The sequence below is a fragment of the Mytilus galloprovincialis genome, chromosome 10 (assembly GCF_965363235.1).
Source record: "Mytilus galloprovincialis chromosome 10, xbMytGall1.hap1.1, whole genome shotgun sequence".
In the NCBI taxonomy this organism is placed as follows: domain Eukaryota; kingdom Metazoa; phylum Mollusca; class Bivalvia; order Mytilida; family Mytilidae; genus Mytilus; species Mytilus galloprovincialis.
The window spans coordinates 31,880,102-31,902,907 of NC_134847.1; the positions used below are offsets into that span (position 1 = coordinate 31,880,102).

General features: G+C 32.2%; 1 protein-coding gene across 3 annotated transcripts in view; it reads left to right on the top strand.

Moving 5' to 3' along the window:
* Positions 1-3,862: 3,862 nt before the first annotated feature.
* LOC143049100 (con-Ins Im1-like) overlaps positions 3,863-22,806 on the top strand; it is a 45,230-nt gene continuing 26,286 nt past the window's right edge. Inside the window, exon 1 of one of the 3 annotated variants that reach the window (XM_076222872.1) lies at positions 3,863-3,885. The gene's annotated coding sequence lies outside the window, so the exon portion shown is untranslated. Of the gene's footprint in view, positions 3,886-20,285; positions 20,575-22,806 lie in introns of those variants that run through there. The other 2 variants (XM_076222870.1, XM_076222871.1) reach the window with 2 other exon arrangements.

Here is a 22,806-nt window from a genome sequence, read left to right on the forward strand (position 1 = left end):
TCTAATGTAGAAAATGGTGGATTATACCTACTTTGATAGCTAGTTGAACACCTCACTAGTATATATTTACAACGACGTGTGAATAAAACAGACATAATAGGTGAAAATGTCCAAAATAAAGGTCCAGCAGCCAACATTGTGTTTTAATCTTAACCGCTATAAAAACAAGCAAATATGTAAGAAAGAAACATAAAAGGCTTACTTTTACAAATAGTGACTTGGATGGAGTGTTGTCTAATTGGCACTCATATATAATCTTCTTATATCTTCTTGTATCTATATATAGACAAAGCACATTAACAAAATGAAAGAATACAAAAAAATCACCATTGCACAATAATACAATTATACAATGACGGGATGTATAACATGTATAAATACACAAACTCTCGCACACACATATAATATTACAGGAATAATCGTGTAGGTGTTGTGCAAATATAATTCAAGTTTTCTATGATATATAATATACAAAAATATATTGATCAAGAAAAAACATATAACGTACTGGAATTAGGAACGGTAAAAGTTGGTCTCAATATCAATACGCAATTATGAGCTTGAAATTACAGATTTATTTGACGATGACGTAGTAGATTTTATTTTAGACTTTAAAAACTTTATCGGTATCGATATTTTGCTGAACAGGATTGACTTACAAATACGGTGGATCTATAAATACTAGCTCTAATCTCTGAACAATATAATATAAATGAATTGTCGATTTTGTCTTCTTTTATTAGGAGTTTTGTTCTCAATACTATTTATTTCAAGTAGTTAGCCAAACGATCTTGTCTATTTTTGTGCATCATTTTACGATGACTGTTATTTCCCGAACGTTCTGTGGACAATATTCGATTCATATTACAGATAATTACAAAAATAAATCAGGGTAACAGGTTAAGATGTAATAATTCCGCTTAATTTGATGTGGGATTTGAAGAACATGTTGACACAGCTGTCATTCTGTATATCGAGAAATGTAATCCTGAAAAAATAAGTTATGGTGATCTAGTATTGCGATTAGATCGTGAAAGATCTGGTATAACATGTATAAGATAGTTAAGATGTTATCGAGGAGACACATGCAACATCAGTTAATAATCTAATTTTATGGATAATGATGACAAATATCAAACAAATTAAACGGTCTAATTCAGTAAGCTAGAGATAAGAAAACTACCAAAACTAAAAGGTCTGTTTTATATCTTTATGATTTTTTTCAATAACACAGATTGATTAGAAACCTCAAACTACAATAAATAACATCATGTTTTCAATGAACATATGTACGGGGATGCAAAAATATGTCAAATATAAAAGAATATACACTTATTTATCAAAACATTTTAAGATAAAAGTAAAAAAATATGATAATAAAGCATAAATTTATTTATAAATACTTAAATTCAAGAACTTTCAAACCGGTTTATGTTTTTACCCGCCGATTAATCAGACAAGAATTGGGTGCTGGTATGCCGTAAATACTACACGGACGTTCTAAAAAATGAAATGTATTTTCAATCCATATAGAATTCCGTGCGCTTTAAGATAGTCATATAGTAAACAAAATATCATAACCACATCACAGCTTAATGCCTCTTCTGAACATTTGAAAGTCCCTGCTATGTATAGGTTACATAATCACACATAAAACCAGTTAACTATCTTTTCATTTCGGCAACTAGTTAGTGTTTTACATATTATCTCCCATTGCTTTTAACTTTAACAAAAGAAGCTGTGGTATAATTGCCTATGAGACAAATTCCTTAACTACAATCAAATTCGTTTGTTATACAAAATATAAAAATTAAGGAATTAACTATATTTGACGTGCAAAATTTCTTTGGATGTTTTACATCAATTACGTGCTGTTGATTGTCCTTTTGATTCCATTGACAGTTTTGACTTTTCTTCTTAATTAAATGGTCGTTTGGTTTATCTGATTGCAAATATATATTTACTGCAATTTATTTTACCCTTCTTTTCTAATGAGTAAAGTTACTGGCCGTGTGGTGAGATGACTGTAGTTGTTAATTATTTTCTTGGTGATATTAATGTACGTTTCGCCAACAAGGTTTATCGACGGATTGTATGTATTCTAATGATACTATTGCACCCTTTTAATAGCAGACTTTTGTGTGTACTCTTATAAATCACAGTTTATGACCTAACTCAGTTAAAACCCGTCCAAATTGCATTTAACTGATAAATTCATCAACACTTACCGTGATCTTGATGATATATTTTTTTGTTAAATAATCTAGAAATATCTATCGATTTAAACGCTCATACTGTCTTTTTCTAGGTTTATTTATTTCAGTTTTACACGAGAAATTCAAGACTTAAGTTTACGACTTTTCTTCCCTAATGTTTATTTTCCTTTTTTGTATGATATTGTGTTCCTTAAGCACTATCTAACGGTGTTTATATTTCACAATTCGTGCCCTATACCCGGGTCTGTCGTGACTTTTTAGAATTTAATTAACGTTATTCATGTTATATTGATAAATTGGGGGATTTCGTTACCACAAATTACTTAAAACGTTTACTAACTTCTTTCAAAGATATCAAGATGTGACTTCGAAGTTATACTTATTTGAAATAGGATAGCACATCCTCATTTTTACGGAGATCTTGTTTATCGTGCCCTCAAATTTAGAAACGGTTCTACTGAATTTATCGATCCATTAAACAAACTTATTCTTAAAGGTTACCAATGCAACACTGTCATTTGATCCTTGAATATTGTTTTATTGGTAGTGATATTGATTTTGATATCAGTAAATTATTTGACTGTTTGTGGCGTCTTTTTACTAAATCCATTGCCGTTGGATGTTGGATGTGTACTGGTTGATAATTTGTTCTTAGATGAAGGATTTTTAGTATTAGAAATTAATGACTTTGAACTCGCTTGTCAGTTACTGCAAGTACTCTTAGATCTTTACTTAGAGTCTTTTGGTTGTTACGATGTGCAGGTACAAGTACCCGGCCACGTCCCTTTATGTTTTTGTTATATGTATTTCTATTGTTATACATCTGATGAGTTTAGCCTTTTTCAATTGATCTTTATAGTTCCGTTGATTCTTATGTTGTACTGTTGTACAATCGTCTTAGGTTAGGGACGTGTTGGGATGCCACTAACATGCGTAATCCCGCCACATTCTGTATGCTATTTTTTTTTTAATTCTGCTAGTGGTTTATATATGCAATCATTTAGCTTTGCAGAAATTGCATATTTTCACGCATTAGAAGCTATTATTTCGACTAGTGTATTAAAGAGGTCAAACGTATGTTCTGTGTGAATCCAAATGAAATTATTTGAATCATGATGAACGATAAAAATCATTTCGAATATATTACAGAGGCAAATATTTTAAAATAAATACACAAAATTTTCAGACTACACTATTAATATTGTAAAATTGTATAGATTAACATAAGAGCAGTTAAATAAGTTAAATACTTAAAGGGTATATCAACTAAAATCTTGCCTTGTTTTTTTCGGTAAATAAGCTTTTATTATGTTTATTCGAACAAATGCTCATCTGCACTATAACTGAGCCTGTTACATGTACAACAGATATATCCAGATATAAGCGAATTTGTGTTATCATATGTTAGGGCGTGGGACAGTAGGAAGACATCGATCTAGTTAAAGGTATTACACAACTGTCATTAACAAATTAAAGTGTCCCAACTAAGAAAACTCTAATTAGTACTCAACGTTTTATGCCATTGATTTAGAATAAATCGTTCATAAAAGTTTGTCATCAAAGATTTTCAAAATCAATTTCTGTCGCAAAGTTTTCTGCTGAACAATTAAAACATTAACTTGATAATTTGTTAGTCAGGTGGATGCGTATGGTATATAGGTACGGTAAGGTAAGTATCATTTCTATTGTATATTACTTGAAATGTTTTGGTTTTTTTTTATATCAAAAGCAAAATAAGAATATATAAATTTTATGTACTTTAAAACAGTGAAAAACGTAATACACTTTTGTTTACCCATTTTTAGAGCAATACTATCGTTAATAAAATGAGCAAATATAAATGAATCTTGATTTTATAATAATAAATAAATAAATCAATGTAAGTTATTAAACTCTTAAAATAGTATACTATTTTACTATAATTGCAAATAATTAATTTCTTTTTAAAAAACAGAAAGAAAGGTTTTTGAGCGAATCTGTATACTGAAGAAAAACACGTTTGAGTTCTGCAAAGATATAAGTGATTACGAACTGAATAGTACGTAGAGTGAGAGAAAAAAAAACATTTTTGCATTTATAAAACATATGTCGTCAGGTCAGTTCAAAAAGGGGAAGTTCATTACCAGAACATTAAGCTAAACAAACACAACCAACGGAACCGTTAAAAATAAACATATTCCTTACATGTATTTTCAGAATTTGGTACTTTCTTACTTTTAAAAGTTCATATGAAACTTCAAATAAAAAAAAACATGATTTTATAACTAAATGGTTAGTTTTTATTATTAAACTTATGTAAATAAACTTTTTTCTCAAGAAAACTCTATAATGTTTACAAATTTAGAAGGAATTACTTTTTTCAATTGATTGCTTCCAGTAAATAATACACCAATATGTTTTCCGTATTGCAGCAAATTCAACGTGACCTTTTTCGTAAAAAGCTGGTGATTCCAATAAACAATATCTGTCATTGAAATTAACTATTATCTTATTGTTCATGTTATACACGTGCTCAATATCCATGCTTTATTTTTTATTGTTTATTATAAAGGTGAAAAGGGTTAAACTATGGCTTCAAAACACGACAATTAAGTAGCTGTCATATTTTTACGTCACAATTGACCGAGAAATTATTTTTATGATTTTAAGGTTCAATGCATGGATGCGTAAAAAATTATAAAATCGTACACATAAGCCTCAGTTCAAGATATATACATGCATTGGTTCAAGAATTGGATTCACATTATTTTTCACTAGTCACTCGTTTCATATGACTTTAAGAAAACTTAAATTTGTTGATGACCCTAATTATATACAACTAAAACTATCATGCGATTTTGATTATGTATCATATGCAACTAACGCCCGTGTAAACATTATCTCAATAAAGGACAAGCGATAACTTATAATTAGTCAGCGAGGAAAATACAATATCTACATATTTGTACATTTTTTTGTTTAATCTTAATCCAATAACTTTGGCAGCTATCTTATATTCTAAATTACTATTTTCAATTCATCTAAAGTTAATCAAATAATAGCAATACATATAAACATTTTTTCTGAGTTTAGACAGCTGTGAGTCCTCATTGCTTTTCATCTTTGTACTTGTTTTGGCCTTCTAACTATTTTGATCTGAGTATCACTGATGATTCTTATGTAGACGAAACGCGCGTCTGACGTATCAAATTATAAGCCCGGTGTCTTTGGTTTGATAACTATGTAGACTACTGTTGCCTTAATTTATCCGAATATAAAGTCTCATCAATCTTTCCATTGCTCACTAGTTGTTTTTAATTCAAACGGTCTATTTCATATTAACGTTATCTGAAAAGTTTGAACCATAATCGTTTAATCGTGTAAAGACATTCAAACAATTGGCTTACATTCAATCACGTACTGTTTAGTAGTTGTTCAGAAAATTCATTATGTTGTTGTCTTGTTCATGTTAATAATATCTACTGAACAGTACAGTAACTCAATATGAACAGATCTAAATGACTATCAGCAATTTGTTTAAACAATATTGATTTACCGAGGTGGAGAATTCTGTATTTATATGATGAGATGTTTATTTAATTCAAGAGTTAATAAAATTGAGAATGGGGAACATGGCAAAGAGACAACAACGCGAACAAAGAGCAGATAACAGCAGAAGACCACTAACGGGTCGTCAACGTAGCGAAAACAATCTGCATCTGTAGGTGGGTCTCAGTTGGCCCCATAATAAAAATGTGTACCAGTTTAGTCTTTTTGGACTGATTAGTTCAAAATTGATTAATAATGGCTAATGATACAGGTAAAGAACCGATATTCCATATTTTGATAGCATTTTGAAATTGCATAATTCTGTACAGTATATAAATGACATATTGCCTGGACACATGTTTTTGTGGTTGAAGGCTACCGGTGTCCATCAGAAATTAAATAAATGAAAAGGAGTAAAGTATTACTATAACGCTTGTTGATATCATTGATGCCACGAATACATTTCATTGACGGTAGCATACTTAGATGTCAGTGTGTTATCCCTTAAAACTTGTTTTCAAACACTATCAATCAATACATTTTTAACAAGAAAAGGCAGGTACGGTTTAAAACAATGTCTATCAATAAGTGAGTTGTAATTACGAAACCTAAATTATATAAAACCACTTACAATAATATTTAACACATAATCCCTCATATCCAAGCCAATAATGATTTAAAACAATATTTGAATTTTGGGGATGTGCAAAGCTCTCAACTTTAAACTAATATATATATAATATATTATTTTTCCCTAAAAGTACGTCCGACCCCTTGATGCCTGTAATAACAATGTTTAAAAGATATATCAACTTACATTTACCAGGTTAAATCCACTATTTTCTACATTAGAAAATGCCTGTACCAAGACAGGAATATGACATGTTACCCATACGTTTGATCTGTTTGCGCTTTTGGTTTTGCAGTTGGGTTGTGGACTTTCCCTAGAGTTTGGTATTTTTGTTTCGTTTGCTTTTTATCTGATGTTAAAAGACATAAGCTTGTCAGATATAAATAATATATTTTAATTATGTCTGACAAAATCGCTGCGAAAAGAGAAAGACTAAAATATGTAAAAAAAAAAAAAATCTTACATCGAATAAAAACAGACGACACCATGAATAAACGAAAAGGACCAACACATAAATGATATCATAAATGTTCATCTTGATACACACGAAATTGTTACAGTATATGTGGGAAGTTGTCTAATTGGTAATCATACCATATCTTCCTGTTTTATATTGCGTTTTATCTTGAACGCTAATTTCCCTTTAACAATGTGATTGTTAGTTAACCTATGGGAAGTGCGTTTATTCTGTTCTTATTTAATGACATTTCGCTTTTACTGAATATAGGTTAGAAGACAAGTCTTGTTATATATTTATCTTTAAGCTTTCGATTTCATAGCTATAGGAAATTATTTTTTTTTCTTAGCACGAAGTAACATTGATCCAGTATCTAACGTAACATATAGCATGTATATATCGTATTATTAAACAAATAATGTCTAGAATAAAGGCTGTCGTGACCAATACATTCTATATATAGATAATAAATAGCTAAGATGATACAGCTTATCTTAATTTTCTTAGAACATTGAACAGCTGAATAATTGAAGCACGATGCAGACAACGTTAACTTAAAATGGCTGTCTCTTTGTCAATTGTGCACGAAAAATCCAAAATTAAGTTCCAACAACTAATACAATCAGGAAAAATATAAACTACATGTATCTCAAACTGTTTTGTGAAAGTGTCCTCGTAGATCGAATATGCTAACAGGTCAAAATATCCAACTGCTTTTCTCTTATATGTGTCTGCCAAACACGCAATAGTTAAGGATTAACCGACTGGCTCAAATATCTTATACCGTCTCTGGTACGTTGTTGCTATGCTGACGACCGCGCTTATGTTCTGATTATTTAAATTCTCAAGAAGATAACTAGTCTTACATAAACCAAAACTTTTATTCTTGCTGTGTCTGCATCAAACAGACATGGCAAGTGCCTTTTTAAAACAGGATCACTTTTTTTATATATTTATTTTGAAAGACAATTGGCATTTCTGTGTCTCTGTGTCTGTATTGACAAGCTATGAAGACATCAGCTTCAGAAATGTAGCACTTGATTACATGAAAAAGTATTATATTTAAAAGAATTAGAATCTGGGATATTTACAATACTTGGTCTCTATGACACATATCATTGACTTTCTTGTCAATGTTAGAGGTCATGGTCATCAATAAAAATGTGAATATGAACTTCGACTTGATGACTTAATTAAATAATCTAAAGGCGTTTGTCAACGACGGTTTTTATGCGGCTGTTAATGCGTATTCAAATGAGAAACAAGTCATAACTGACAGTTTGAGAATATTGTGTCCAGATCTCTTAAACTGTCATAATCATTTAATCAACATCATTCGCCTGAAACAATACAAAGGTCACAAAAAAGGTCATTGTTACTTCTTCAATAAATTATTGAGCTTTTTTCAGTTAACAATTTTATCATTTACTTCTTTATATTTTAGTTTAATGAAATATTGCATCCCTTTTTGAAATGAAATCATGGTTCACATATCGGAGGACGCTAACATTTGGTCTCGATGATAAGATTGGAGTTCGGGATATTCAATCTGTTCCTTTTTGTGGTTTTCTTGATTAACAAATATATGTACTCAAAAAGTTGGTTATCCTCTTTACGGATTTTTTTAGAACATTCGATAAGCAACAAATATATAATTGTATCCTACAAACTTTCGGTAGTATCATTAAAAGCTGCGCAAAGAGTGTCTGAATCAAGGAGGATACTGTTGGTTAATTCATGATCTTCGCGAGTAACACTAATCAAATGTTGTGTGTTCGGCAAACTTGACCAAGTCTGCATACACTACAAAACTACAAAATGTTCGGAGAATGACAAGACCATATTGTGTGTTCAAGCAGTAAGGTCGATCACATATTGTACTTGACAAGACTCGGATTGATCTCGTACAGCTACTTGACTTTACTCGACTGTACTTGATTTTGGTCTTGACTTAATGATTGTAAATGAAATTGATTTTGTACAGGTGGATTATGATATGGACCAGTCTCGGCTAACTCTTGATCAGTCTCGATTTGTCTTGACAAGTCTGACTTCTTATTGTTCGATTTCGGCCTTCGTCTTGTCCTTTTAATTTAGTCTAGACTGGTCTTAATAAGACATCTAACTCAACTATATTTTGATTTTACAAAATAACGGGATTCAAGTCTTTTCGAGACCATTTTCGGACCAAATTGATCAAGTCGTCAAGCAGACTTATTAAATAAAGTCGAAACCTAAGTCAAGTACAGTTAAGTACGGTTAAGCATTCATTTCATGTGTTTGCAATTGTTTTGATATTTGATTAGATAATTTCCGTTTTTAATTTCAATCGGAAGTCAGTATTTTTGTAATTTTACTTTTTAAGTATTGCCGATATTATGTCGAGTCTTGTTAACTAAAATGTGTGCTCGATCGCGACCATACTTGCCAAGAGCTAACTAAATGTACATTATGGATCCTTGCAAAAACGATCGTTCCCAGATCCTCAGGTGGCCATTAGCAAGGCAGAGCAAACTGTATGTTCGAATCAAATACACACTCTTTTCAAGTGGCAAACCAAATTTCTCAGACGACCCCTATTTCAGAACTTATTGTATATATTGTTAACTTGTTCTCGTTTTAAACACACATGACAAACATGCCACTGTACTTTAAACAAACAATAAGGAATGACAAATGGTATTTAACGAGAATAATAAATTAACAATAATAAGGTAGAAACTTTGTAAACCCAACAAAATTATGCTATTTACTTCGACTTCGCATTGCCCTATCACGCATCTCAGTCAACTAAAACCAAAAGATGAAAAAATAACTAGGAAACTAATATCCGAGAGACAAAAATATCAATTTTACACTTTAGACATTTAGTTTGGTGTGGGAGTTTCTTAACTTTGATGTATGTCTAAAAGAAAAAATGTTATTTGGATTTTACGAGCAATTGTGTCTGAATCGCTAATCGTTTTTTGTCAACTTTACAATTTTGAAAATTCGATATCCGCCAAAATTATTTCTTTAAGCTAAGTGTATGAATAGGTTAATAAATCGATTTCGTTACTAATTCATATTTCAATAAATCAGTCCTTTTGTTTTGTACGTCTAAAGAAGTCATCTCTGCTAAAAAAACAAAAAGGAACCAATTAAGCTTTGTGACGTCATATAGTCGATCTCTAGTAACATTGGTTTTAAGCTGACAGCAAGTAAAACTAAATAAAATGAAAACATTGAAATCCCAATCTGCTGTATTTTATAAATACGCATATTATTACTTTAACCGTTAAACTAAGACTTTTAGTAAATTCAAAAAATATTTTGTCTGATTCTTTTTTTTTTTTAAATGTCTTGTTATTATATTTGACATAGCTCTCGCCGCAATATAACCTTTTTGTGTTGATATGTCGTAAAGCGATCACCTATCAATCAATTATGCTTGTAATATGTTAAACAGTAAATTATTTCGTTTTAAATAAGACCTTTAGTTTTTTCCATTTTGATTGTTTCACATTATTCATGTTGTGTCCTTTTATATATGACTATACGGTAAAGGTTTTCGTCAGCGTTGAAGGTCGTGCAATGACGTACAATTGCCTTTATCCTTTTCATTTGAACACCGATGAATAATTATCTTACTGCATATCTATTTCTTCTAGTTTCCACTAAAAAAATTAAAACACAAAAAGATACGCTCATTAGATAATATTTTTTTAAACGAAATTGAATACACACGTTTTGCCATTTCAATTACTTTTGTTCATTATTACTTTACAACCTATCCCAATATTAAACAGATTAGAGGGATCGGTTTATCTCGTTACTGAATGTCATACAGTGCCCTCTAGTTGTTTACATAAAGTCCTAATTTGGTCTCTTGGTAGATACTTGTCTCATTATTAATCAAACCACATCTTCTGTTTATTGCATTAATCATTTATAAAAAACAAAATGACTACTATGCTAAAATGGTTTATTTTTTTGCCTTAAGATTTTAATTACGCAATGTTGAAAACCTTGAACTAAAATTCTACTTTAAACCATTTAACTAATGTAAAACTAATTGTAATTCTCAAGTTACATTCTTTTCATTACATTGGAACTACGTTATATTATCTTTTCTTCTAACAGTCCAATAAATGTCAATCAAAAGTTTAGAAAATATGTCGCAAGATATTAATTCAGCGTCTAGTGATTTTTCTTTTAATTATTATAATACTTAAAGCTTAATCAGACATATACTGATTTGAATATTAAATTCACGTGCATACGAATAATTAATAAGTCCTTGGTCCAGTTTAATTATTATAACATATAATGTCGACAGACGCGAACACAGCAATTTTAAATTGAGAATTGTAATAGCAAATGTGTCAAAGAGATAGCAACCCGAACAATTGGCCGTTTCAGAATCTAAAGCATTATGGGTAATTTCATTGTTCGTACACCAAAGTGAAAATAACGTTACGTCATTGGTTGAATTTTCATTGTTTATAACGTTTTAAACCAATCAAAACGCTTTGGTGTACGCTTTTGAAAATATTACCCAGGATCCATTAGATTATGAAACGGCCAATTGGCAGAAAACAGTTGAAGGCCATCAATTATGGGTCTTCCACACAGCGAGAACAATTCAGCACTCGAAGACGGGCTTCTGCTGGCCCTTAAAATATATGTACTAGTTCAGTGAATAGTAGACGTCACACTGAACTCCAAAACATATAAACAAACTAACGTTTTAAAAAAAAACAAGGCATACTAATTTGATTATATTTCGGCAAATATCAAAATGTACGAAAACTATAAAGTAAAGCGTAAGAAAAATACATTTTATTTACATTTGTATTCAAAATGTCCATCGATATTAAACAAAAGGACTGTTAAAATCAGGCGATGTTGACTGGTATGATTGCCAATGAGACAACAAAAGTTCAAATGAAATGATGTAAAAATTCAAACACAAGTCACCAATAGCAATTACCACAATCAGTGGTACATGTAGCATGTGTATCGCCTAAGTTGTGTACATAGTTATTAAAGGTACCAGGTTTTTAATTGATACGCCAGACGCGCGTTTCGACTACATAAGACTCATCAGTGAAAGTCGAAAAAGTATAAAGTTTAAGAGCATTGAGGACCCAAAACCCCAAAAAAGCTGTACCAAATACGGTTAATGTAATCCATGCCTTGGATAAAAACACCATTATTATTTCTAAAATTTCATACTTTTGAAAAAAGTTCATTCTTAAAAAAAATGACCATATTCTTAATATACATGCCAACACCGAACTGTTGACTACTGGGCTAGTGATGCCCTCGGGCACGAAACGTCCACCCCAGCAGTGTCATCGACCAAGTTGTGTAAATAGTTATCAAAGGTACCAGGCTTATTATTTGATAGCCAGACGCGCGTGTCGACTACATACATTGTAAGACTCATCAGTGACGCTCAGATCAAAATCGTTACACAGCCAAACAAATGTAAAGTGGAAGGCCCAAAATTCCAAAAGCGTTGTTCCGAATATGCCTGTGTTAAAAAAAATATCCTTATTAATTCTAACAATTCAGTTTATTTTTGCAAACAGTTAATTTATCAAAATGACCATATAATGTATATTCATGTCAACATCAAAGTGCTGACTATTGGGCCGGTAATATCCCAAAATTCAGAAGAGTTTTAAGTACATAAGTCGTACATATATAAAACATACTTTGAAGTTGTAATGTTCTCTTTTAAAATTCTGCGTAAAAGTCAAGAATATGTCTGTCTTTGTATGTTCTCCTTGCTCATAGATTACCTTAGCCGTATTTGACACAACTTTTTGGAATTTTAGGTCCTCAATGCTCTTTAACTTTGTACCTGTTCAGCTTTATATCTATTTTGATATGAGCGTCACTGATGAGTCTTATATACGAAACGCGTGTCTTGTGTATTAAACTAAAATCCTTGTACCTTTGATAACTAATATCATTCAAATAATTTACAGGAAATTCTAAAAGTTGAGTTTTCTTTTGAAATTGAGTTTATCCTTGTAATCATATTAAGCATGTATATACATGTGTATGTGTTACTGCTTAATATCAATCGACAAGTAAAGAGGAAATTATTGCAATCGAAAGCATGAATAAAGCTTACGCCTTAATAGTGTATCCAGTCAAAGTTTTCAACAAAAGATAATATTATAAACATCTAATTATATGTATTTGGTTCATAATCAAGTACACCAGACTCGCAGTTTTGTCTACATAAGATCTTAGGGTAGTGGAACTCACGGTTGTTGTAGGTCACCTTTAAAAAGTGTTGGAAACAATACTTAATTTTAAGCGTTGCCAAATCAGGCTAAATCTGATGTCTTTCGTAGGTAACCAAATTTGTGAACGGTGTCTTTTATAAACCGTGTAATAATCAAAAAATGAACGTTTCAAATAATGTGAACAGGCTAGTAATACCCTATTTGCAGAATCGTACACCAGATAAAAGCATCGACCGAATGATTATTAGAAATCAAAAGAGAAAGAAATCGGGCTGGTAATCTGGTCCGCACTTTACGCGTTTCGTTTAAATAAAACATATCAGCGGCGCTGAAACCAAATTAGGAAAGGAATGCGAAACATTCTGATTAAGGCAACCATGTCCTGTAACAGGTCGCCCTGTTACTAAGTTGCTCGCAATTAAGAAGGTCCGGCGTTATCCATGCAGGAATATCAAACAATCAATTATACCATATTATCGCTATTTTGTGCATTTTTCCTTTGATCTTTTTTTGTGATAATTTTTCATATCATACTACTCGCTTGAGATGACAAATTATCGCTAGAAATTAAGCAGGCAGGTGGCGTTGCTAATGAAGTTGACATGAAATTGTCAACGTCGTCATAGGTAAAATAGCGATAAACAGATTATCATTGAATGTTCATCTGAACTCGATTGCTTTTTCTGGCTTTCGCTCTCCCGCCTCAAGCGAGAAAATAAATCTTGTTGAGATAATCAACGATAATCTATAAATATAGCTTCGGACAATTGGTATATGTGAGTGTCAAGTGCCTACTGCTTTTAGAAAAACACTATATAAAAAAGAAGATGTGGTATGATTGCCAATGAGGCAACTCTCCACTAGTCAATAATTTGGTCGAAATTCATCATTTGGATCAAATGATGTAATTTAAAGTAGCAATGTTGATAACATGCATACATATATTAATGGTTGCCTTATAGCGAAAATCATCAACAACTTGTCAAAATTAGATTGTCGTCGATTCGGAAAGGTCTTTGTCAAGGTTCTTTCGACCCCGGTCTTAATTGAATTCATGAACCTTCTTTGTATCTTTTATATTTCTATGATCATTTTTTTTTTATTCTGTTTCTCTTTATCTTCATTTTTTCTAATGCCTTTAGGATTTTGCACACAACAGTTCAATATAAGAGATTGAACCATTCTAGGTCAGTACGTGGAAATCTGTTCCAGTACAGAACCATATACATGTATCCGAACAATAATGTAAAAATAATAAAATCCGATGCAAGCTTCACAAGTAAAAGTACATACTTAAATCTACAGTTTCACCATAAAAGTAACTATTTTATTATTGTTTGGTTGTTAGAAAACTGTAAAATGCGTTATCAAACAAGTTGACATAAACTTTTTTACTGTAGCACTATAAAAAGAGGCTTAATTACGTAGTTCTTAGCAGATTTTACAGGGAAGTCGCATTATATATTTTTCTCAATTTTTTCCCAGGCGAAGCCGAAGCGTAACTGAATAAATAAGTTTATCATGCAACAACGTTTGTATCGTTCATTTTGATTGGATAACGTCACTTATCTACAAGGCATCAATTGACAATTGATGCTATGGAACGTACGCGCAAGCGCATACGGCATATGACAGTTTTTAAATACATGTTTTAACGTTGTTTTCTGTCAGTTTCATTAGAATGGAGATAACAATATTGTATTTTAAGCTCCGACGGCATCAATTGGGGATTTGATGATCGCAAATACCCGTTTACTGTCTCTGCTAACGCGTCGCCAGTAAACTGAATTTGCGACCATCATTATAATTATTAAAGGCCAATTGTTCAAATAGCAATTGAAGGTCTTTTCACCCGAAAGATATCTATTTTGAAACAAAAAGTATTAAAATTCTATTTAAAATCTCATTTCCAGTGTCAAAAGATAGCTTTAAAATACTGCACGCAGGGTTAAAACATATATGGTTTCTTTATATTTTTTTTTACAAGACAGATTACTTGTCACAACTGGTTTGAAAAATGTCACTTCCGATATTATTTTATATTTTTTTTTACGGATTCCAAAAATATGTGGTTCTATATACTTATACCAAGGATTTGTATAGTTATAACTATACAAATCCTTGCTTGTACATTACACAAATACAAACAATAAATACTTCCGATTTACATAAGGTCACTTCCAGTTGGCTTTCCAAGGTCATATGGCTTGCAACCTAATGCAAAAAGTCCCATGGCTTTGCCATGTATACATATGAAGTAAAAGCAAAGGTTATAATCTAGAGCGTTAAGTTTAACTATGACCTTGGGCTCATATTGAAGGTCATCTATCTAGGACCTTCCATCAAAAGACACTTAGTGTATTGTTATATATGGTGAATAAGTTATATCACCATACACGTAAATTTAAATATAAGAGGGAAGAAAACTCAAAGTTAATATTTGCGTACCTTTTTTACTTAATGTCCGTGTAACGACATGTAACTAAAAAAAAATAGAGAAATATGTTGTCGATGTCTTTACGGCTTTTGAAAAAAAGGGTGAAAATAAGCCAAACTCTAAATTTAGAATATGACCTTGTCCTCTGATCGTGACCTATTATTTTACCAAGGACCTGAAATCACAAGACCCTAGTAGATCTCTATCACTTACGGTTAACCAGTTAGAAATGCATATCACTTATATGAAATGCATAAGGGAAATATCACTCATATGGAGTATCATGACAGCTTCGGTCAAATAAAGAGTAACATCCTGAAGATATAATACGCATTTTGAAATTTAAATTTGTCGCTTTCTTTTATGGTTGCGAAGGAGATCCCATAACAAGAAAACAGTATTCGGGGAGATAACTCTCACACAGAAAAGTGTTCGACTTAACAGGGTCAGTTTCCAAAGAGTATAGACTGTAAGATATTTAAACAAGTATCGTGAGATATTTTCTAATTTGAATCAAAAACATATTTAGTGTATTTTTTTTTCAAATTCTTGTTGAAGACCAAAAACATCACCCATGCTATTTTTATTTAATTTGTCTATATTGAGAAACACAAATAAATAAGATGAAATGTTGAAAGAGTGCTTTAAGTTTAACTTTACATTAGGTCAAACATGTGTCTGACATCTTTGCAGAAGTACATCTGATATCTCTAAACTGAAGTGTAATTGTTATCTGTTTCATTTATCAATACAAGATGTAGACTTTTTTTGAAGAGATTGCATCGTTACTTAATAAACTATTTTTACAATTTGAGTGATCGAAAACGGCTCTTATCAAACATCTTATATAAAATTATAAAATTACGAAACTGTCTCTTTACTATACATGGTAAGTAGGAAGTACATTTTAACTTCATTCTAAAATTGCAAGTCAGCGTCTTAGATAAATCTGCATCAAGAATTACACATACATATGCGTCTTATCGCATCTTAGGACATATCATATAGTCCGGCCGATCGGTGAAAAAAATGCTCAAATAATAAGGAAAGCACCAAATTTTGCATGATGGTAAATTTTTGTGTATTGAGCAATACTAGCTATGGACCCACCCTCAAATTCAAGATGGCTGCCATACATTTTAAAATATTTTCCAGTATTGAACAATCCACAGTGGATTTGATGCTGGAAGCACAAAAATGAACATATTTGAATGAATTGGTGTACTTTGCAAGATTTTGTTTCGATATATCTTTGAAATTCTAAATGGCGGCTATTTTCAAAATGGCCGCCTTGAAAAATAAGCAAATATTCATTATTGAGATAAAACCTGAATTTCAGCATTTTATTGATCTATAGTGTCATTTAGTCTCTGTCGCAGTTCTGTCCTTTTTTATTTTGTCTGGCTTGTCATTTCAACCACAACGTAGTAGCTTTCATAAAAAGCTGCAGTAGTAGCTTTTATAAAAAGCTGCACTATTTGTTGTCTTGGATCAGACCTAAAAGCTGTGATTTGGGATTTATTTGCCCTAAGATATTATTCAGTGCCCATCTTATTTCTTGGGTCGCAATATTTTGCAATTTGAGATATTAAACTATGAATTGAGAATCATTTAAACACATATCAGTGAAATGGCAGGAATTGAGGACAACAAGGACAAGAACATTGAAATGGCAGAAACTGAATCACTTGGGGATCTGGAGAAACCACCAGCTGAAGACGCTTTCAGAAATGACTATTTAACAATTATACAAAGACGTTTTAGCAGATAGGAAATCTAACGCTCAAAGAACAGCTCAGATTTACCGCGATATAAAACATAGCGATTCGCGAATTGATCAAATATGTGTCGGTCTAATTACGAGGCAAGCTGAACAGAATGAATGGCAATGAATATTATAACGAATATATAACGAAAAGATGGGAGCAATATCTCAGCAACTTCAGCAGTCTGAAGACAGAATAGACCACAAGGCTAGTGTTAATTGCTTGGTGGAATTGATGGTCAGACCAATAAGATATTCGATGTTGTGGTGAAATGGATGGACAAGCTGACAACAACTAAGGAAGGAGACACAGTTCAATTTAAAAGTACATTTGTACAGCAGGGTACCTTCCAACAACTGGCATCTGTTGCCTATTGTAAGTGAATTAGTGGACAATCGAAATAAAGAAGTTAAAATTCCAGCAATGGACACATCATCTAAGCCAAAATTTGACCTTAGTCAGTACAACGCAAGTTTACCAAAAGTAAATAACAAAATCCCTGCCTTGGGTCTTTCCCCAATTGTAGTTCGCATGAACCATTAACCGTGACAACTCCGTTGAAGGTGTCTTCACCTAAATTCGAAAGTCCTATGTCAGAGCCTTGCATGAGACAGTTCAAATTATTCAACAACAACCTCCATTTAAGAACATACAATTGGCTGCAAGTGGATCCTATCAAGTTTCTCCAATGCTGACTACAGTGTCCCCGTCGAGTCAATGGCAACTCCTCCTCCCACATTTATTACACCAATTATGACAACCTCGTCAGCTCCTGGAGCTCTAACAGGCTTCCCAAAACAGCAAGCTGACTTCACTGACCGATCAAGAAAAGGGCAGAGGAAACTAAAAGAGTGTGGCAACAGCTCTTCTTCAGACTCCTCATTGGAGAGAGAATATACCCGATGGCAATAAAATCTTGGTGCAACGGAACGGAGACTTAGCCCACGGCTCCCAAAAATGCAAATACTCCATTGAAGAGGATCCTTGAATTGTGAGTCGTTCATTTACCAATTTGAACGAACTGCCGGTAGATGACAATCGGAAAACAGTGTGTAGGCTCCCAGATTGCAAGGTCGATGTTGGCCTTGAGTACGCGCGCAAGGTAAAGACAGATGATAATTTCAAAGCCTTCAGAAAAGCATTTGAGCAGCGCTTCAGCAAGATAGAAAGACGATCAAACCAGATTGGAACCAAAGCATTCCTCCCAGGATGTAAAGACAAATATTCTGCAAGGTATGTAATAGAGAAGAACCCAGAACCATTCAACAAGGCGTTAAAACAATTGAAAACCTCAATAGCCAATCAGATGGCGATATATAAATTAAATAGTGCCAATTATGCACATCTACTTTGCTGATGGCGCAGTATCACCGACCGATAAAGGAAATATAAGCAGTCCTTTGGAAAATGAGGTGCATAACCTCACACAAATTGTAAAAAAATAGCTGATGTTATGCTTTCAACTAATCAGCATAACCGTGGATTGGCCGATCAATATAACCTCGGTTCTTCTTATCTGATAATCATGGAAGATCACCAGTTCAATGGAAGATCTCCTGATAAATACAATAAATAAAACTAATAAAAGTGCTGACCAGGAGTGCATTTTAGGACCATGCTCGTTGATTAGTAGCGAATTGGTTTCGCACGTAGTTGGAAAAGGAAATAGTTACCCCTTAACCATTTAAAGGATGACAATCGTCTTATCCGCCCGCAGAAAGGTACACCTATTGATTACATAGAATAATTGACGATGTAGTGGGTACGGCAGATGAAAACGCGATAAGTGACGTAAGACGTGGCATTGACGAGACACGAGACAAGATGCCCTCGGCACTGCATCAAAGTTACCTACAATGTAATATTCCACCACATTTAACTGACCTATATCAACGTCCAATCGACTCGCTTCAACCTATTTCATTCCAACCATTAAAACTTAAAGCGTTTAAAGAACGATTACAATAACATGTAACATATTGATTAACATTTTGAATTTCACTATTTGTTTTTTGTATATGCAGCCATATTTGCAAATGTAAAATTATTTTTTTTTATATTTGAAAAATTATTTGATTACAAATTCAAGAACATGGAGACCATTTTTAAAGCATCATTACTTTAATTTCTGAAATTATATAGAATACCTTGCGGACAATCTTAAAATTTATAACGTTTTCCCGCCATCTTGAAAATGGCAGCCATATTGGATTTTTCAGAGTGGCTCCATAGCTAAAATCAAAGGGTATATAACCAAGAACTACTGTGCAAAGTTTCATGCTTTCCTCATCAAGTGAGCAATTTTGCTCTATACCTGCACCAATCGGCCGGACTAATAGTCTGAAGTCATAACTACTCAAAGTCAAATGTTTATTTTTTCTTTTTTTTTTCTTTTCAATTTTTGTTATTTAATAACCCTTGTTGAAACAAATCAAAACTAGAGACTAGCATTAGAGATGCGGCCCCTGCCGGCCAAGGTCTTCCTTTTTTTTGCTAAAGCTTATTCGAGCTTTTGTATTCGAAAAAAACTGTTGTCCTTTTTTCGTTTTATTGTATATATTAGTACCATACTAATTAATAGAAAGAACATGGAAAGGCGAACTATTTGGTCCTCTAATTGCTGACCCTAAACAGAACCTAATGCGAGATAGTGTAAGACTTTAAGTTAAGATCATTATCGTATCTTTAAAATTTTCGCTATTTTTTATGTTGAAATATATTTTTGAATTGGCTACATGTGCAAGATTGTTCAATTCCTCTCACGAGTTCTACAATTTGAGTGAAAACAAATACGATACTTGTTTCACACCTTATAAAAAGTATAGAATATTTTAATAACATTCAAAAGTTATAAAGCTTCACGTAACTACGAATGTTATATAATAGTAGCAAATTCAATAAAACATCTTGAAGTTGTAAGTTGTGAAACTGACATCATTTCCGGCTTGCATAATTTTCCCGCCTATTTGTATAAAACAAAAGAACGCACTTCAACATCATAACCGACTATTCGATGCCATCCATACGTCAATCTGCTTGACACAAAAGCAAGCAGTAAAAGTGTTTGTTGCTTTGCCAAATGTCGTAAGCATACTGAGATTTATCTGTTTGTAACAAAACATTACTCGCCTTTAAAATTATTGACTGGTTTAATCGGAAATTAAAATACTTTATGCGATTTCGTTACTAAAACACTTAATATAAAAGATGTTTTAATTTTATTTCGATGCAAAGCAGTCTGACGTAAAGTGTCGTAGAACCTTTAGAACGGCAGAAGGCGTAAGTTAGGGTAAGGTAAGACAATTTACTATTCTTAGAAACGTGCATTTAAGACAATTAAAATACTGCATGAATGTAATTGAAAGTCGTAAATAGTCTTTAATTGATTTTTTTATTGGAATTGTAATGCTGAATTTAAATTAAAATAATTTCACATTCGAAACAAGGTGAAATTATTGTTTAATTCAAATGAATTTAAATTGTCTGATAACTTCTCAATTTTGAAACTTTAAAGATTTCCCTTGAAAGTTTTCAAGTATTGCTTATTAAATATAAAGTTGTTGATTCTCTTTGAGTAGATCATTGAATAAAACCGTGTTTTCCAATTGAATATTTAAGTAACCTCCTCAATTGGATTTTTTTTATTATCCTTTAGAGGCTTACGTTCCCAACATCTCTCGAGAAATATGACGTTTCTCGTTAGGTAAAAAAATAAATATATTCACACCGACATTCTACGGATTGCTGTAGAACATCAAACTTTAGATAAATCGAAGAAATGTTTTTGAAAATTTTATAAGTGCCTTCATTTATATATAATAGTTCTTTGACCGTTATAAAATTTCTGGTTCACACGTAATCACGTCTGTGTTCACGTGTCGTAGTACATAATCAAGTTCATGTTTCCTTAATTGTGACGCCACCGATTGAGTTACTAGATATAACAGAATCTTTACTTGACCCGAGCAAATCGATCGACGGGTACTACCGGAGAAGTTAAAACGCACTTTAATGGAGCACCCCAGTTCACCGCCGGTATTTTGTTATGTTCGTGTAGCTAGATCGTTAGATTTGGGTGTTGTGTGTTATGGTACTAGGGGTCTCGGTGGCTGAGAGGTATGAGTAGTTTATGTGTTGTATCACAGAGTGTCATTACCTAAGTGATGAGTTCGGGTCAGGCACGTGACAAGCGCGGTTGACTCTGATATTAGTTTGCAAGGGTTGCAATTTCTACCTGCGGGGGGTCAGTTGATCTCTCTTAGTACTCCGTCTTCCACAACTTTTAACAGAATGCCTATTTCAAAATAGCCAACAAGAAAAGTGCTGAAAGTGTTGTTTAAAACCAAAAGTTCATCAATCAATTATGCAATGGTAATTTTTTGCGGTTGATTGTTTTGTTTATTGTTGGTTACAATGTTTTATTGTACAGTCTGTGTTTATTAGAATTACGGTTTCAGATGTCACTCTTGCCATCAACCCCCCTCTTTTTTTGTTTACAAACTTGACTTCAAGGTTGCCATTTTACAAAAGTCGTTGTACTTTACACAACTTTGAAATGGTGACATTTCCAAATTAATGCATGCACGTCAAAACACGTTTCTATGCGTGCGTAGTGTATTGCAAAAAAAAAAAAATCGAAAAAAAAACTTTCAGCACTTTTGCCTACAAATTAAGTATATGATTGCATAAAGTAAGTTTTTATGCAGTGACACATAGTTAGGAGAAACTGTTAATTGTGCAGCAGTGTTTTTACTATTCTTTAATGGTTATTTCTGAGTTATTAAGACAGTTTTATAATTGATTATCGTTACCATAACAAATTTATTGCATACGCTATCTTTTGTATCCATTTTGAAACTAAAATATCTGATTACTTTAATGGGATAAAACTGTAAATTTTTAGTATGACATTACAAATGTATAGAAGAAAAATTAGAATAAAGGAATAAGTCATTAAATTAGTTTTATAACATATGAAATTGTGTTCTTCGTGGGCAGTTGAATGTAAACATATTTTAAATGACTATTTTAACTGTTACACAGTATTTAAACATAAGAATTGAGTTATTTCTTTGGGAAAATACTTTTGAAGATTTCTAACGATGGATATTTCATATTCACTCTTTTACATTTTTTGGAAACAATGTTTTCTTTATTATATTAATTATCATATTGCCCAATCTACAAAATTAGAAATATACCCGATGAACTTTATTCTATTTCTGTATTTGCAATAGTCCTATAATCTGTATCCGCAGACGGCTTCCTCTTTGAATACACAAACTACCAGTACAACTTAACAAAATAAAGTTTAACTATAAATGACAGAGCTTACATGTAAAAGACCAAAATAATTATTCTCAGAAATATTCTGTCCACGAGACTTTAAAGTTGAACTATATTGAATGCTTGTAGTGGAAAAAGTGTGTGTCTCGGTACACCAAAAGCGTGTTTGTCAATCACGATGTTGCTCTGTTTATGGTCTGTATAAAACTTTTGTGATATTCATAACGTGATCTAGTATGT